The 13,227-nt window shown below is 37.5% G+C and overlaps 1 protein-coding gene across 1 annotated transcript in view; it reads right to left on the bottom strand.

The window, feature by feature from the left end:
- The window catches only part of FAM117B (family with sequence similarity 117 member B), a gene marked incomplete at its 3' end in the record, with an annotated part of 62,347 nt that overhangs the window by 33,311 nt on the left and 15,809 nt on the right, over positions 1-13,227 (bottom strand). The gene's annotated exons all lie outside the window — the stretch shown is intronic.

Below are 13,227 nucleotides of genomic sequence, written 5' to 3'. Positions count from 1 at the left end.
CAACCTAAGTGCCCACTGAGAGGAATGGATCCAGAGGAATGGATCCAGAAGATATGGTATATCCACAAAATGGAATACTATTCATAATACTATTCAATCAAAAGTCGAAAGAGTGGAGGGAATGGGGTACAGAGGCAGACAGGCTATGGGCACAGGTGTTTTGGTGAAGGTAATAAAAAAAAAAACCTGAAAAAATTAAAAAAATAAGATGAAATGTTGCCATTTATAGCAAAATGGCAGGAGCTTAAGGGAATTATTAATAGTAAAACAAGTCAGGCTAACAAAGACAAATATTGGGTTTTTATATAAAGGACTGTTCAACAAAACAAAATATAAAGACTAGTGGATACTAACAAATGAAGTGAGGTTTCGAAGGTTGAGAGGAGAAAAAGGGCCATCAGAGCATAAGGCATTGTATTGGGGGGGGGGGGGGAATTAGTAATAGTCATAGGAAAAATAAAGTGACATAAAAAAAATGTGTTCTGTAATATCCAAATATTGCAGTCAATACACAAAATAAATAAAAACAGATTAGGAAGGGAAACAAAGTAGAAATTAAGTTCTAAACTATGTAGAAGTCTCTAACTTACTGTAAAAAAGTAAGTAACAAAAAGGAATATCCTATTTATTCACACAAACTTTGATAAATCTCTAGGTAATTATACTAAGTGAAAAACAGTCAATCTTACATGGTTCTCTACTACATGATTTCATTTATAAAACATTTTTGAAATGGCAAAATTTTAGAAATGTCAGAAACATTAATGATTACCAGGGGTTAGATTGAGGGGAATAGTAAAGTAGTGGGAGAGAAGCAGATACTATAAAATGGCAACACAAAGGCCCCTTGTGATAAGGTGCTCTTCAGTTTTTTGACTGCTGTGGTAGATAGATGAACAAACACAGGAGATTAAACAGTACAGATATACACACACACACACGTAAAACTGTAGAAAATTAACAGCCGTGGATCATATGCAGTCTATATGCCACTTACAATACTCTGCTATAGTTCTGTGAAATGTCATCACTGGAGGAAACTGAGCAAAATGTACAAAAGATTTCTTATATTGTTTCTTACAACCACAATTACCTCTACCAAAAAAAGGTAGATGTATATATATCTATTCTTTTAAAAATGTTCGCCTTGGTTTTAAGGTTAAACAGGTATAATATATTGCTCATTTATCATTATATTACCTATAGTCAAAAAGATAAAAGGCAGCTAAAACAAAAAAAAAAGTACAAGTAAAATTCCATTTTAATCAGCTCTACAAATCAACAAATAGGACTGTAAGAACTATTATTAACCTGGAACTTTAACTGGTCACATATGCAAAAGTCTTTCTCAATTTAAGCTATAAGATTTGTATTCAGATGTAAATAAACAAAATAACAAAAAAAACCACAAAGGTAAGACTACTCCAGTTTTATATGATAATACCTTGCTCTTCTTTAGGTCATATATATACACATGCTTTAAGACAGCCCTTTTGTTTTATTTGTATTGTGTACGTCTTAATAAGAGTCTTGCAAAATTACAAGTATAAAAGTTCAGTTGCTGATTATGTGACCCATGATTCAATTCTATCAAGATAATAGTTATAGCAGCTGTGTTGCTGATAATCATAAAAGCTGCTTCATAAATATGCCTCCGATACATAATTTGCTTTCAAAATGGAACAAAAAATGTCACTAAAACAATGTCTAATTGCTACAAATGCTAACCATCGCTGCAAAGCCTTCCTTTTATAGTAAACAGAAAATAAATGGAGGACATATCCATGATGAGTTCAAGAAGCATGTATCCACATTATTTCCTGAGACAAGGGAAAAGCAATAAATATACACATTCGAGATTGTTCCTTCTACCAAAAAAATTAATCTCTACTGGGACAGTCACAAGATTTTTGTTAGTGGAGAAGTCACACTTGTAAAATGGTATAAATTCATTAAAATCAAATTGCTAAGCCACCTGGCACTTTTCTTCCCTAACTATGGTGTTGATTCAGTTGCCCAAAAATGCACTAACTCAAACAGGCTTTACTAACAGGCCTGATTCCATTTTAAAGATATTTTAATAAGCCAACAGTTGACTTCTCAAGCAGCCTTCCTAAGACTATTAGCTTTTCTTTTTTTTAAGATTTATTTTTATTTATTTGTGCCTATGAGAACTGGAATATGGGGGAGGGGGAAGGTGAGAGGATTCACCAGAGAGAGTGGGGAGCAGAATAGGCGGATCTGCTGAAATACACTGCTGAGGGAAGTAGCACGCAAACAGGAGAGGTCTGCTGCGCCAAATGGATTAGCTCCCTGGTCAAGGATGGAACTCATGGCACAGTGGCTGTGCTGAGACTTTAACCCCTGTGCTACCAGGGATGCCCCAACATTATTAGCTTTTCTATAATGAAATGGAGAATAGAAAAATTAAACATCATCACATGTGAAAATACTAAGTATTTCCCCATTTGAACTCCCTTCCCATAACAACACATTCATTTAAACATTTACTAAGGGTCTGAGAGCCAGCATTAGGCTCTGGAAAGCAATAAGTCAGAGTTAGTCTAAAGAACACAGCCTAAAAACTGAGGTACCAGAAGCGGATGGGGGACTGAGCAGAAAGCAGGCAAGAGGCACAGTGGACTATGGAGGAGGACTGGGTATGATGTGGTAATATATACCTAAAGAGGTGGGGTGATATATTTCTGAATCATATGCAGGGCTGTAAATCAATGCTACCTTAAAAAAGAGGTAATAAAAAAAATCCAAATTATCCAATCTTTACTTGAACTTTTATAATCATATCTGCTTAAACTGTATTCAGCATTGAATTTGTGATGTAAATATTATCATATAGCAACTATTATAAAAATATATAACCATTATAAAAAATAAAGAAGAGTCTATGCCTGGCTTATCTTTGTTCCATTTAATCCAAGTTCTGATGCCTAATCAGATGCCAAGTTCTGACAAGATCTGATGCCTAATCATGAATGAGGTTTAAGGAAGGGGAAGGAGCTCCAGATGTCAAAGATGACTCAACAAAGAAACTGCTCAAATAATTTGTAATGAATTTTGGAGGACCCTTTGAAAGCTGACAAGACCCTTCATGATCTGGCCTCTGCAGCCTCACTTTCCTGCTATACTACTTCAACCCTATCATGCCAAATGACTTGCAGTTCCCAATATGTGCCATGCCCTGGCATGCACAGGCCTTTGTATCCTTCTAGATTACCATCATATCCCTTTCTTTGGTATGGCTAATTCATGTTTAATCTTTCAAACTTCAGCTGAGTTGTGTAAACTAAAATTCAGAAGAGTTTAGGTGTTTCCTCTGGGAAATTTTCCTTTAAATAGCTGTCCAAGAAACACATCAACATTAGGTCAAACTCCCTCCCTCTCTTGTGTGCTGCCTTAGCATGGTTCACTGAAATGGTTTCTTGACTGTTTCTATGCTCCACCAGAGATTTTTTTTTTTTTTTTTTTTTTGTGGGGCCCTCGCTGGTGGCCGGGGATCGAACTGGCACTGCAGAGGCTGCGGGCAGCCTCGCAACCCAGCGCTCAACCACTGCGCCACCAAGGGAGGCCCGAGATTTTTTTTTTTTTAAAGAAAAAATTTCTTTCTTTTTTTTCAAGATTTATTTATAATGCATACAAGAACTGGGGTACAGGCCAGAGGTGCGGGAGGGTGAGAGGATTCACCAGAGACAGAGTGGGGAGTAGAACAGGCAGACGGACCCAAAACATTGCTGAGGGGAGCAACGGATGAGACAGAAGTCTGCCACGCCATGTGGGTATCTCCCTGGCTGGCTAAGGATTGAATCCACACTGCAGAGGCTGTGGACAGCTTCACAGCGCTGCGCTCAATCCCCTGCACCACCAGGGAGGCCCCAGAGTGAGATTTTTTGGAAGGGAGGAATTTTATTTATAAATACCCCCCTTCTAGTAATTAAGAAAGTACCTCTGACTGAGGAGGTAGCCCCTCAATGGGTGAAGAAGACTTTATGAAAAACTTAATTTTCCTTTATGAAAAACTTCCTTTACCGAGAAAGAAGATAATTTATCCTAAATGAAGAAAACTTAAGAGATGCAGAAAAGAAAATGACTTCTAATCTCACTATCTTCTATCAAGAAGGGTAGGAGCACACAAAAAAATCCAGCTGTTCTTGTTAATCCAAAATAAATCAAGAAAAGACAAATACTGCATGGTATCACTTATATGTGGAAATAAAAAAAAAATCAAACTCATAGATCTAATGAGGTGTGAACCTGTACCTCTGAATCTCGTAGTATTGTAAACCAGTGCTACTTCATTATTTTTTAAAGATGCTTTAAAAAAGGGGGTCTCCCTGTGGCGCAGGAGTTAGTCTCAGCACTATCAAGCTATAGCTATCAAGCTATTGCCAGCCACTGTAGCATGAGTTCATTGCTTGGCCAGAGAGGGAACACACATAAATAAAAATAAATCTTTAAGAAAAAAAAAGACGCTTAAAAAAAAAAACTCAGAGCAAAAGTGTGATTAACAGGTCTGGTGGGGGGAAATAGGGTGAAGTGGTGAAAAGGTACAAACTTTTAGCTATAAGATAAATAAATAGTTCTGAGGATCTAACAGAAATCATGGTGGCTACTATAACATCATATTTGTATAACTAAAATTTGCTAAGAGAGTAAAACTAATATATTCACACCAAGATCAGTAAATATGTGAGATGACATGCACTACTTAATGAGATGGGAGGAATTCCTTCACAATGTGTATATATATTAATACACTTTAAATATCTTAGAATTTCATTTGTCATTTATACCTCAAAGCTTAAAAAAACAAAGTAAAGCAAAACATCAGAACAAAGATTCAGACTTTATTTTGTTCTTTAAAAATCAAGTCTTGGGAGGAGAAGAGGGATTAGGGTCAGAAAAAGGGGGTGGGAATTATATGAGGAATATAAACAAAATGAAAATGCATACATGATGCAAAAATGAAAAATGATATAAGAATATATAAAATAAAATAATTTATTTTTAAAAATGCAGTGTTTGGGCACTCAACCACACCATCTGCACTTCTGTATAAATTCTTTAGTTAAGAAGGAAAATGAGGGGGGTCCTTCTATGGAACTTCTTTCTTCTAAGCAGAAGAAAGGAATAAAAACTTTCGAACAGGCCTCCCGGGTGGCGTAAGGGGTTAAGCACTACACTATGAAGCAATCCGCAGCCTCTGCAGCATGAGTTCGATCGCCAGCTGGCCAGAGATAAACCCACATGGAGCAGCAGACCTCTCCTGACTTGCCTGCTGCTCCCCTCAGCAGTGTATTTCAGTCCGTCTGCCTGTTCTGCTCCCGGCTTTGTCTCTGGTGAATCCTCACCCCGCCAAATGTCTGGCCTGTACCCCAACTTTTGTATGCATAAATAATCTTAAAAAAATCAAGTCTTTAGGGTCTCCCCTGGTGGCGCAGGTGGTTGAGCGCAGCGCTGTCAAGCTGTCCGCAGCCTCTGCAGCATGGGTTCGAGCCCAGCCACCAATGGAGATACCCACATGGCAAGGCAGACCTCTCCTTTCTCACCCGCTGCTCCCCTCAGCAGTGTATTTCAGTCAGTCTGCCTATTCTTTTCCCTGCTCTGTCTCTGTCTGGTGAATCCTCTCACCCTCCCGCACATCTGGCCTGTACCCCAGTTCTTGTATGCATGAATAAATAAATCTTTAAAAAAAAATCAAGTCTTTAATGGGGTTAACTACAGCAGGGTGTGGCATTAAAATTTTCAGTCAGTGCCTTAGGCTCTGGAGTTCAGAACTCCCCAACTATCTCTACCAGTTAAACTGGTTCCTGGGTAATTTCAATGGCACTTAGCAGAGCATCCCAAACCATGACCTTTAGGTATGACATTACAAAGATCTACAGACCTTGCAAAATTTAGGTATTTGTAGACAGAAATCAAGTACAGGTTTAAAGGCTGTATTTTCTCAAATCCACAAATTCATTTAACAAGCAGAAGATATAAACTAGACACATTCATTTGTTAGGAAATGAGGGGAAAAAACTTCAAGCATAAAAATGAATACACAGTATAAACACAATCTAACAGTACCCTGATCAAAAAAAAAAAAAAACTCAATAGGACATATCATTCCAGTATGTTTTATTTTATAGTATTTCCAGCAAGAAATGTGCCATCATTTTTTGTTTTTCTGTACATCAAATGTCTTTTTTTTTTTTTGCTGCTTAATTTTTTTTAATCACTGGTTTTCAATCACTTGAATATGATATGTCTTAGTATGGTCTCTTTTGTGTTGTTTATTCTGCTTGGGATTTTATTCAACTTTTAAGATCAATAGATTTAATGGAATTTACAAATTTAGAAAATTTTTTAGCTATTATAAGTCTACATGTTTAATTTTGGTGGTAGTTTCTATTGCTATGTCTTCAAATTCACTGATTTTTTTTCTTTATCATATAAGAAACTACTGTTATCTGCTATTAACCCAAACAAGTACATTTTCAATTCACTTATTGTATTTCATATCTATAATTCCATATTTTATTTCTCTTCTCATTACATTCATGTTTTCCTCTAAATCTTTGGGCATTCTCAGAACATTTACAGTGACTAGTTTTTGTTTTCTAATTCTTTCATCTTCATTGTTCCTTAGAGTGTTTTCAGTGTTAGTTTTTTCCTGGTGTTGCAGATTCTATTAATGTTTTGTTGAATGTTGTACCCTATGTTATACTGGGCTGTTGGTAAAGTCATGATATATTTTTTTCTATATTTTTCAACCAAAAATTCATCATGACTTTTCTGACAACCCAATGGTTTTAAATGTCTGGATTTTGTTATCTTCTTTTAAAGACTGTTGGGCTTTGTTTTGAAAGTCAGTTATGTAACGTATGGATTCATTTTTGAAGTTTGTTTTAAATTTTAGGACAGAAGGGAGTAGACTTTTCTCTAGGCTATTTAGCCTTTTGGGGTCTCTATTAAAAATCAGGTTGATCAAAAATATCACATCACTCTGTCTGATCAGTGTTTAAGCAACTCCTTAGCTTAAATACAGCTCCCAAATCAATTCTGTCCTGCCCTCCTTTACTTTCACTCAACATACATACATTCTACACACTCAAGGCAAAACTAAAGGAAACCTCTATAAGAGTTCTGTAACTTTATCTACATAGCTCCTTCTTCTATGAAACTCTGTACAGAAAATTCTCAGTTACTCCAGGCTTCTTGAACTATGATTTTCATCAATTCAGCAAGACAAGTCCTAACTAATATTCCCCATGCCTGCAACATGGTCTGAAATGTGTCTGCTGGCAAAAACCCAGGGCAATTATAGCACTCTTCCTTGTTTCCCTTTTCTCAGAAATCACATTCCTATACTGCCTGTTGTCCAATATTTAAAACAGCTGGTTGATATTTTTTGTCCAAATTTCTTGTTGTTTACCATAGGAGATTAAGTAGAAAGAAGTCTTTCCATGCTCAAATTTTTCTACTTTAAATTCAAATGATTTCTGATCTATCATCCAACTATAAACAAACCCTTTGCTTGAGTTATTTTATTCATGAAACAATTCTTGAGGCATTAAAAACTATATAAATAAAAAAATAAATAGCTAAATACAACTAACACTGATCAATTAAAACAAGTTAGGCATTGTGCTAACTACTTTGCATGAATTACTTCATTTAAATTACACAGTATTTTGAGGTAGAGATTATTTAAATCATTAATACAGGGCCTCCCCGGTGGCACAGTAGTTGAGTGCTGGACTGCAAAGCTGCCCACAGCCTCTGCAGCGCCAGTTCGATCCCCGGCCTCCAGGGAGGGTCCCACATGACGTGCAGACCTCTCCTGCAGCACCAACTGCTCCCCTTAGCAGCGTACTTTGTCATTCTGCCTATTCTGCTCCCCGCTCTGGCTCTGGTGAATTCTCTCACCCTCCTGAGCTTCTGACTGTGTACCCAGTGCTTGTATAAATAAATAAATAAATAAATCTTTTTTTAAAATAAATAAATCATTAATAAATCTTTATTAAGCACCTATCTATTATGAACACAGACTCTTGTAAGTACTGGTGATTTAATGTTGAGCATAAAAATAAAAATGCACAATCCTTAGAAATTTATCATCACTAATCCCACCTCTAGACAAAGAAACAACTTTAGACAAGTTAAGTAACTAACTTGTCACTCTTACACAATAAAAGGCAGCACCAAGGTTCGAGTGCTAATCTCTTAAAAACTAAAATCTGAGTAAGATCTAATCTATTACATTAAAGGACTCTCATCAAACCCATAGCCTAGTGAGAAATACAGACAGTTAAGTATACATAACGTAGTGTGCTAAATTCTAGAAGAATAGCATGCATACCCATAGAGTTGAAAGAAGGAGCTATGGGACATATCTGACATTTTACTATACATAAGCAATAAGAAACCTGTTGGTAGCTCCAACTTTGGTTAGAAGTCTCTTTAGCCAGATTACCCAATTCCTTAAGCACATTTCCTACTTTCCACACCACAGAAGTCAAGAGTTCTGCTAAGTCTTCTACCCCAACACAAAATACTTTTTTCTAGTTTTTAACAATAGTTTCTCATTTCCTTTTGAACCCTCACCCACAACTTCCTCAAAGTCCAAATTTATACCAGCTGTTGCAGAAAATTTCTCCACCATGAGTAACAAAATTCTTCCAACCTTACCCCACTGCCTGGTTCCAAAGTCACTCCCACATTTTTGGATATTTGTTACAGCAGCACTACACTAACTAGATACCAAAATCTTTATTAATTAACTTGCTACATAACAAAATTATTCTAAAACTTAAAGGCTTAACACAGCAAACATTTATAGACTCTCAGACTCTGTGACTCAGAAATCTAGGTGTGACTTAACTGGGTGACTCTGACTTAGGGTCTCTCTCAAAGACGCAATCAAGCCCTTAGCTAGAGTTTAAGTTCCAAGTATAGGAGGATTTGCTTTCAAGCTCATTCATATGGCTAATGGCAGACCTCCTTGTTGACTACTACTTACCAAAAACTCAGTTCCTGGCCATATGGGTCTCTCCAACAAAATACTTAAATATATCAAGTTGCCATCCAAATGGAATGAAGACTGGGAGAGAAAGCCAGTGAGAGAGGGAGAGCAAGATGAGAGTGACAATCTTTTGGTAACCTAATTCAGAAGTGACATCCCATTGCTTTGCTATATTCTCCTATTAGAACTCAGTTACTAAGTGCAGTTCACATTCAAGGATAGGGTACAAGAACATGAATACCAGGAGCTTAGACCAACTGGTAACCATTTCAGGGGCTAACAACCCACAAGAAGTCGTGTCTGTAGGAGGTATGACCAAGGTGCCAGAGATCATAAACAAGGGGTGCCGAAGGGAGGAAGATATGCCAGGAGAGGTGGTACTTGACCAAACTCATAAAATGGGAATTTACATTAATGAAACAGCAGGAAACAGCATGCCTAAAGAATCAAAAAAAATAAATAAATAATTCTAGGATCTAATGTGGGCCTTATAATGGCTAAAACAAAAGAACCATGCAATATGATCATGAAATGTCCAGAGGTCTTGAATGCTATGCCAAGGATATTGGACTTTATCCTGAAGGCAATAAGGGAGATGAGTTTCTATATTAGAATACTTGTTATTAGGACAACAGTACGGATGAAAAAGAAATTGGCCTATTAAGCAGCTATTGCAATAATCCTGGTGAACAAGGCAACCAGAATCAAAAAACATGAAATATTTCAGAGCAATTCAAGAGATGTAGATCCTTTGGGATGTCAGTGTGTGTGCTATGCCATGCTGGAGGAAGAGGGCCAGAGTGCAGCAGAGTGGATAGAGTATGGAATTTGAAACAATCCAGACCTGTTCAAATCCAACTTCATCAGTTTTACTGTCACCGGGTTAAGTTACTTAACTGTTTGAACCTTTCCTATTGCATATGTAAAATAAATAAATAGAATGTTTAAGTACAGAACCCCGGCATAGTAAACAGCATCTATCATTATTATGATTTCCCGACATTTCATACTTCGGCAACGAAGCTATAATTAGTTCAGTTTCAAACCCAGAGTTTGATAAAATAGGATATTAAGTGGAGACTTAGAAGGTAGTTTTACATACTAGTGTGTTTACAAATGGGTATCTACAATTCTATGCCAGAAAAAAATTAGATATAATCTGTACAGGTTAAAACTACTTGGGCATAACTGATAAGGCATAAGAGAAGTACTGCATGGAACCCTAGGAAACGACATTTCAGGTGGAAACATTTGGGAAAGAAGATGCCTCTGGATTGCCATGAGAGTAAAACAGAAAAAAAAAAATACATACACACGTATCATGTAGAGGACACTGCTCTCTTTTATTTCATTTCCTCCATTGCAATAAAGTCAACAGGTGAGAGTCACACTATTGGATATTCTCAAGCATGAACAGGAACTGGGAAGGCAGACCCTATAAAGATTTACGAAGGGAGAAGATTAAATTTAAAGCTTTAAGAAATAGGGTAAAAGGAATAAGGAATGACTGGCATTTAATTCATCCCTCTAAAGCAGGCACTACCAACATTTTTACACTAAATCCAAGTCCAAAACAAACAGTAAAAGGAAATGCTTTGTGGTGAGGCAAGAACTCAGCCCTCCAGCATACACAGTACTGGCCAGCTGTAACCAAAGGTCAAGCTACCTTAGTTCTAAGTAAGCCACACTCCTTTCTGGGCTCCCATTTTCAGTCTTTCATTTTTATTGCACACTTTTTTTTTTAACTAAAATAGATCTTTTTGCAACTAACAAACACATGCTAATAACAGTCGTCAAAGACTGATGATAAGAAATAAAGTACAAAAAGTAAGCAAATCTTAATTTAACTTTTACATTTCAAAAGGTACTTTAGAATCTTAATATCAATCAGGGCATTTACCAGGCTGTCTTTGTTAACTTTCGCACCATTAGCTTCAACTCTCCCTCTGCAACATAAATTTAGAACTGACAAACTGTGCTAAGAGGTGGGCTACAAGCAATCTGAACCTATCATTTACTTCCGTTATTTCTCTATTCATCCTCCTTTGTTGCCTATATTCCATGGCATTCTTTCACTAAACACTAAGAATCCATTACAGAAAAAGGCATAAACAAAAAAGAAAGGTCCCTGCCATTGAAAACGTATTCTAATAAGGACAGGGAGGCTATAAAGCTAACAATTAACAAAGTAGGCACCAATAACAAGAGAAAAAGCTGGGTAAAGGAGTTGGGGGATGTGCTGTATGGGACTGCCATTCTACACATACCTTAGGGAAGGCCTTTTTGGTAAGGTGACCTTTGAATAGAGACTGTAGAACAGACATTAGAAAAAGGTAAGAGTATCTAAGAGTGATACAGCTGAAGAGAAAAGCAAGTCAAAGAGCCCAAATGTAGACGCACTCTTGGTCTCCCAAAATTAACCTGCAACACTCCCAAGCAAATAAGATTCACCAAGACAATGCCTTTCTAATCATTCCTTCCTATGCATGCCCATTACAAACTGCAAATTTCTGATTTTGTCACTTCTTGATTCAACAATTGCACAAACTAATCTGCCTTCAGTTCCTGCCTCCTTCCATCCCACCTTACACTCTGCTACCATTTCATATAATAATTTCTTTCAAACACTTTCAATTACTTTGCAATACATGCCGAATAAAATCTGTGATTTTAATCTGGTGTTTGAAAACTACTTCAAATTTGCCCCAGCCTATATTTACAACTATTTTTCTAGTGCTCCTAGAACATCAGATAGGATATAGTAGTTAAAGCAGAGGCTCTGTAACCAGATGAAAAACCTTGATCTGTCACTTTCTAGAGGTATGCTTTTACATATGCTGTATCTTTGTACTTTCAGTTTCCCCATTTGTAAAATGTGAATAATTTCAATACTTGAAAACTTATTAACAGAGCGCTAAGGTGCTTCATCACCATTTTACAAGCAACAAGTGGCAAAGCTAGGAATTCAAACTGAATGCCTTACTCACTGGACTATTCTGTCTAGTCCTTCCCTCACTAAGAATACTGCCCAGCAAGAGACAAGTGAAAGTCAAGTGATTATGCTAAACTTGACTTAAAATTCAAAGCCAAGAAGCCAAGAAACCAGAAAAAGCATCTAAGAAGTAGCAGGACTCAGGATAAGTTAAGGGATGTTTGTTCCAGCCTGAGTAGAATAAGCAAACTAATACATAGTTGTGTAACAGGGTGGTCCCCAGGAAAGGGGGAGGTTCCCTGCCCCACCCAAGGGAGGGTGGAGCTGAGCAGGAAGAGGAGAAGCGGCAGAAGAGACTGAGGAAGGAAGCAGGATGGAGCCAGGAGACCTGGAGGAGGCGCATGGAGCCTAGAGACACGTGAAGAAACTGTGCTTGTCTTTTGGTCATGGACTGGGTGACACAGATGTGGGTGAGACCCATGGGGAGGTGACAATGGCAGCTTTTATCTTGATGTTGATTTTGCTCTTTTCCTTCCGGGCTTGTCTGGTTGTTTCTGACCCTTTTCTGTGGGTCCCCACTGGAAGATGCTTTAGACTTGTGGCAGGCTTTGGGGCCTTGTTCTGGGCCGATCCCATATGGATGGACTTTTACCCACGAGGGGACAGGTAACTTTGGGTGCTTCATTTAGAAACTAGACTCTTTGCCTTACCTGTATTGTTTCCTAGTTTTATTAAAGTTCCTTCCCATTAAAGTCTCATATGTTTTGTGTTGATGCGGCCGATGGCAGAACCCATTTAGAATAGGCAGGTTTGCGGGGTTTGGGCTGCCCCTCTCCCGGTCCTATAACAGTTGTAACAACAATTACTGGTTAAACAGTCAAAGGTCAGTGAGTCAACTACTGAACTATTGGCAAGATACTCTGACTAGTTAAACTCTTATTCTAATTGTATGTCACTTTGTACATAATGGCAATTAGTAGTACCTCCTAAAATTTGCAGTATTAGAAAAACAAAGACATTGGGAGATTTAAAAGGGCCATATTTTATTTTATTTTTTTTTATAAATTTTATTGTTATATTCCCCATACAATTGCAGCCCCCCATTCTGACCCCAATCCCTCCCCTCCCGCCCCCGCCCCCGCCCCCCTAAAAGTGTCTCTGGTTCATAGTTTTTTGTTGATTTTGATTTTCACTTTCTTATAGTTATTCATTTTCCTGGTCCCTTATTTAAGTTTTCTAGATTCCTGCTATGAGTGAGACCATCCGGTAT

This window comes from Talpa europaea (genome assembly GCF_964194135.1).
Source record: "Talpa europaea genome assembly, chromosome: 1".
NCBI classification, from domain to species: domain Eukaryota; kingdom Metazoa; phylum Chordata; class Mammalia; order Eulipotyphla; family Talpidae; genus Talpa; species Talpa europaea.
This window is presented reverse-complemented; position numbering and strand designations above follow the sequence as displayed.